Raw genomic sequence first — 5,847 nt, forward strand, 5'->3', positions numbered from 1 at the left:
TGCTGTGCTGGTGATGAAGTGCAGCTTATATAGAAGCACGACAGTTGAGTGAAACAAAGCACTCTCAGCTGGGTGCTGTGGCTCACACCTGTCATCCCAGCACTTTGGGAGGCTGAGGTAGGCAGATCACCTGAGATCAGGCGTTCGAAATCAGCTTGCCCAACGTGCTGAAACCCCGCCTCTACTAAAAATACAAAAATTAGCTGGGCGTGGTGGCAGGTACCTGTAATCCCAGCTGCTCAGGAGGTTGAGGCAGGAAAATCGCTTGAGCCTGGGAGACGGAAATTGCAGTGAGCTGAGACGGTGCCATTGTACTTCAGCCTGGGCAGCAGAGCGAGACGCCATCTCAAAAAACCAAACCAAAACCACCAGAAGCTAGGGGAGAGGCGTGCGACCGACTGTTCACAGCCTCAGAAGGAACCAGCTCTGCCCACGCCTTAGTCACAGACTTCTGATCTTCAGAACCGTAAGATAATACGTTTCCCTTATTAAACTGCTGCCTGTGGTACATTGTTACAGTCACCCTAGGAAAGTAATATTACATGAAAGCTTATATTAGTTTTAGTCTTTTTTTCTTATTATTTTTTTTTATTTTACTTTAAGCTCCAGGGTACATGTGCAGATCTTGCAAGATTGTTACAAAGGTATACACATGCCATGGTGGCTTGCTGCCTCCATCCCCCATCACCTACATTAGGTATTTCTAAAAATATGGAACGCTTCACGAATTTGCGTGTCATGCTTGTGCAGGGGCCGTGCTAATCTTCTCTGTATCGTTCCAATTTTAGTGTATGTGCTGCTGAAGCGAGCACAGTTTTTTGTTGTTTTTTTTTTAACCTAAGGAAAAGATTTTGGAAATTGATTCAACTTCTGATTTTTAAGTAAGAACTTTTTTTTTTTGCTTTGCTAATGAATAAACAGAAGTTTTTATGTACTTACCATGTAAAGAAACAAGTTCCTTAATGAGATGGTTTGACAATGTATTTTAGCTTCCATTTGTCTGTATACCAAGTGAAGGTGATTAGATTACCTGTAGAAAGTTTGAGAATTGCTGATTTAGAATGACAATCTAGGGCTACTCAGAAGTTTCAGAGGCCTCTGTAAAAGAAGCAGTAATCCAACATTCCAATTTCCCACTAATTCACCTTTAGACTAAAAACTACATTTGTTTGGTCTTTATTTTCATGCTCCATAAAAGCTATTAAGCCCTGGCGAGGTGGCTCATGCGTGTAATCCCAGCACTTTGGGAGGCGGAGGAGGGAGGATCATCTGAGGTTGGGAGTTGGAGACCAATCTGACCAAGATGGACAAACCCTGTCTCTACTAAAAATACAAAATTAGCTGGGCATAGTGGCACATGCCTGCAATCCCAGCCACTTCAGAGACTGAGGCAGGATAATCGATTGAACCCAGGAGGTGGAGGTTGAGCCAAGATCGCACCATTGCGCTTCAGCCTGAACAATGAGAAAAAAAAAAAAAAAAAAAAAAAAAAAAAAAAAAAAAAAAAAAAAAAAAAAAAAACTCCAACTATTTAAAAAAGTTATACTTACAATTTCATTGGAATGAGCTGGAGAGGTTTGTTTTTAATAAAATTTTAAAGAAATATGCTGGATTTTGTTTTAACATATTGGAATAATAATTGTCTTTCCAAATGTTTAGCAGCACCAGCAGTCCTTGACCTTTTTTTCTAGATCTCTGGATAGAGAAAAATTTTTAAAAATGTGTCAATTCCGGAATACGAAAGACAGCCAACTAAAAGAAAGAGTTTCATGGTGAAATCTAATCATGGAAGGATTAAAGTATTGAAATAAGGACTGAAACCCTGCTGGGTGTGCTGGTGCATACCTTTAGTCTCTGCTATTTGAGAGGCTGAGACCAGAGGATCACTTGAGCCTAGGAGTTTGAATCCAGCCTGGGCAACATAGTAAGACCCTATCTCTATTTTTTTTTTTTTGAATGATGTCCTCTATTCCTCGGCGCTGCCTGTGGAGGTGGCAGCCATCTCCTCCTTAGCATCAGCCCAAGATCCTCAAAAAGAGAACCAAGAAGTTCATCTAGCGCCAGTTAGACCGCTGTCTAAATTAAGCGTAACTGGAGGAAACCCAGAGGTACTGACAACAGGGTTCGTAGAAGGCTCGAGGGCCAGATCTTGATGCCCAGCATTGGTTATAGGAGCAACCAAATCAAAGCACATACTGCCTAGTGGCTTCCGGAAGTTCCTGGTCCGCAACACGAAGGAGCTGGAAGTGCTGCTGTGTGCAGCTAATCTACTGTGCTGAGATCGCTCACAGTGTTTCCTCCAAGAACTGCAAAGCCATCCTGGAAAGAGCTGCCCAGCTGGCCATCAGAGTCACCAACCCCAATGCCAGGCTGTGCAGCGAAGAAATTAAACAGCCCATGTGCACGTTTTGTGTTTAAATTAAACCGTAAATGAATTGCAAACAAAACATAACAGCAACAAAAATGAAGTCCTGTTTTGGGGATTTTTTTGCTTTTGAAATAGCCAGTGGTCAATCATAAATAGTAAATCATAAGTATAAAAATGCTTAAACCAAAGGTAATTTGTTATTTTTCTTAAAAGAAATTTATTTTATTTTATTTTTATGGAGATGGGGTTTCATGCTGTTGCCCAGGCTAGTTTCAAATTCCTGGGCTGGAGTGACCCGCCTGCCTTGGCCTCCTGAAATGCTAGGATTACTAGCTTGAGCCACCAAGTCTGGCCACCAAAGGTAATTTGAACCATTCAAAGCTACTTTGGAAATTTCCTATTCTGTTGTCTTTTAAAATACAAGGGAAGGAATTTTTGTGACTATTTTGAAAGCTAGTTTCGTAACAGAAGTAGGAAGTCACTTCAATTTTGGATATTTATGATCGTCAAATAGAATAACATTACTGACAATCTTACAGAAAGAGGACAAGGAAGAATATTTGTAGAGCTTTTCAAAGTGACTGCATACCTTTAAAATTTTTTAATTATCTAATTAGATAAACTACTGCTTTGAGTGAATTTTTTATAAAACAATTTCCATTTACAATGAATATCTTTGTATAATAATTGCACCTCAAGCTCCCAAGGCAGCTCAGCCAACGGAGCCCCTGCCTCCCCAGGAGCTCCTGCAGCCTCTTCGCTGGTCTGTGTGGTCCGCAGAAACGATCTCCATGTGCTTCACTGAAGCAGTGGAGCTGCAGGAGCTCACCTAGCTTTCCAGTTGCCTTATAAAAAGCCCCTCTTCCACAGAGAGGAACCACTTCTACTTCGATTTTGTTTTGAAACAACCCTCTTAACTCGGCTTCATCTCTCTCAAAGCTTAACTGCAGAAACACCACCCGGGTTCCACCAATCCACCTCTGTTCTTTGCTCCCTCCCCCTCCCTGCCCATAAGGTTAACAGCTTACCCTTTTGCAGTCCTTAAGAGACACCAGGGCTGGGCAAGGTGGCTCAGGCCTGTAATCCCAGCACTTTGGGAGCTGAGGCAGGCAGATCATGAGGTCAAGAGATCAAGATCATCCTGGCCAACATGGTGAAATCCCATCTCTACTGAAAATACACAAATTAGCCGGGTGTGGTGGCATGTGCTTGTAGTTTCAGCTACTAGGGAGGCTGAGGCAGGAGAATCATTTGAACCTGGGAGGCAGAGGTTGCAGCGAGCCGAAATCGCACCACTACACTGCACTCCAGCTTGGGTGACAGAGTGAGACTCCATCTCAAAAAAAAAAAAAAAAAAAAAAAAACGTAGCACAACAATGTCAATGTAATTCTTAAAAAAATATGCCATTTTTAAGTGTACATTTTTAAGTGTACACTTAAAAATGGTGAAGGTGGTACATTTTATGTTGTGTGCATTTTACCACAATTAGGGAAAAAAGTAGATATGGTTTCATACAAAGCAGTTGTGGCATGTGTGTCTTTTAGTGGCACAGACGGACCTTCGTCATATGTCTAAGTCACGCTGTGGGGAAGTGATCTACTTTGGTTTGCTTGATTTGACCGTCTATGTTGATCCTGGGAAAATCATTTCCCTAGATAGTCCAGTTGCCATTTGAAGAATGGTCAGGAAGGCCAGTCACCGTTTGTATATGTCTGGTTTATAGAAAGCATTCATGCTCACAAAATAGCCCTGCAAATATCCAGTTGTCCAGTTACACAGAAGAGCCAAGTTCCTCCAAAGTGAAGCCTTTGGAATAACCCTAGGTTCTTCCTAATCATGGAAGTTTTGTCTCCTTCCAGAGCCTAAGAGATCTACCTCTGGCCGGGTGTGGCGGCTCACACCTATAATCCTAGCACTTTGGGAGGCTGAGGCTGGTGGATCACCTGAGGTCAGGGGTTCAAGACCCACCTGACCAACATGGTGAAACACCGTCTTCACGAAAATACAAAAATTAACCAGGCGTTGTGGTAGGCGCCTATAATCCCAGCGTTTTGGGAGGCTGAGGCAGGAGAATCACTTGAACCCCGAAGGCGTAGGTTGCAGTGAGCCGAGATGGCGCCATTGCAATCCACCCTGGGCAACAAGAGCGAAACTCCATCTCAAAAGAAGAAAAAAGAGATTTACCTCCATCCTTAGCCCTACTGCCCAGGCCGAAGTGCAGTAACACCACCATGGCTCACTGCAGCCTTGAACTCCGGGGCTCGAGATCCTCCCACCTCAGCCTCCTGAGTAGCTGGAACTATAGACACATGCCATGACGCCTGGCTACTTTTTTGTAGAAACTGGGCCTCCTTATGTTGTCAAGGCTGATCTCAAACTCATGGGCTCAAGCAATCTGCCTGCCTTGGCCTCGAAAAATGCTGGGATTACAGGCATGAGCCACCGCACCCAGCCTTGGGCTATTTTTGTTGTTGTTTTCAGCTTCATTGAAATATAACTGACAAAGATATGGTTTAATCTAAAGTGTACAACACGATGATTTGATATACACACACATTGTGAAATGATTACCATGATCAAGTTAGTTAGCACATCCATTAACGCCCTTCATTCCTTTTTTTTTTTTCCCCACTCTCCCAGGCTTGGGACATTAGCCCTCTTGATTCTTCATCAAGGAGAGAGAGGCTGCTCAGCCAAGCACCAACACTTCTGTTCTTCCTCCTCTGGTACTTAAAAACCTACCCCTGCTCTCGGAAACCAAGACCCAACAGGACTTTATTGTCTGCAGACCTCGCTTCTGCTTCATTTTTGGAGGCCAGGGTATTTTTATTCAGCCATGGAACAAGTTTGCAAGAACGGTTCCCATGGTCAGGACCTGTAACATTTACAACCAAATATTCGAACAAACCGTACAGGGAAGTTCCTCAATTGTTCTGTAATGAGGTTGAGAAGAAAGAAGAGCTAACGCGCTACTTAAAGGAGCTTTCTTTCTTGTGGTTTATTTTATATAATATTAATAGTTGGTTTTGAAGTTAACTGTGCTAAAGCAATTACTTATCTCATTATTTATGTACCTAAACAGACTCTACTGGAGGCTTTTGGTGAAGAGAGGGTTAAAATTACAGCCCTGTGACATTTCCATACAGCAGTAAAACGTAGCTGTAATTCCTACCTAACACTGCAGTTTCTCCTTCTAAACTGCAGGTCTCTCTCTGTTTTCTCACTTAGCCGCTTCCCTACATCCTAACCATCAAGGACACAGGAAAATACTTGCTCCTAGAATCTGCCCTCCTTTTTCGTAGTTTTAAACACTATCTAATGTAGCTGGCGAGTGCCATCAGCTTCTGTCTTAAATGTGATCAAATCACAAAATGTTTTTTTGGTTTTTTTTTTGGGACGGAGTTTCGCTCTTGTTACCCAGGCTGGAGTGCAATGGCGCGATCTCGCCTCACCGCAACCTCCGCCTCCTGGGTTCAGG

At 42.9% G+C, this 5,847-nt stretch overlaps 1 non-coding gene across 1 annotated transcript; it reads right to left on the minus strand.

Moving 5' to 3' along the window:
• Positions 1 to 705: 705 nt before the first annotated feature.
• LOC119469672 lies at positions 706 to 812 on the minus strand. The gene has a single exon (XR_005198507.1). It is a non-coding gene; the product is annotated as a U6 spliceosomal RNA (small nuclear RNA).
• Positions 813 to 5,847: the final 5,035 nt, after the last annotated feature.

The sequence above is a fragment of the Cebus imitator genome, unplaced genomic scaffold (assembly GCF_001604975.1).
Source record: "Cebus imitator isolate Cc_AM_T3 unplaced genomic scaffold, Cebus_imitator-1.0 Scaffold19, whole genome shotgun sequence".
Classification (NCBI taxonomy): Eukaryota; Metazoa; Chordata; class Mammalia; order Primates; family Cebidae; genus Cebus; species Cebus imitator.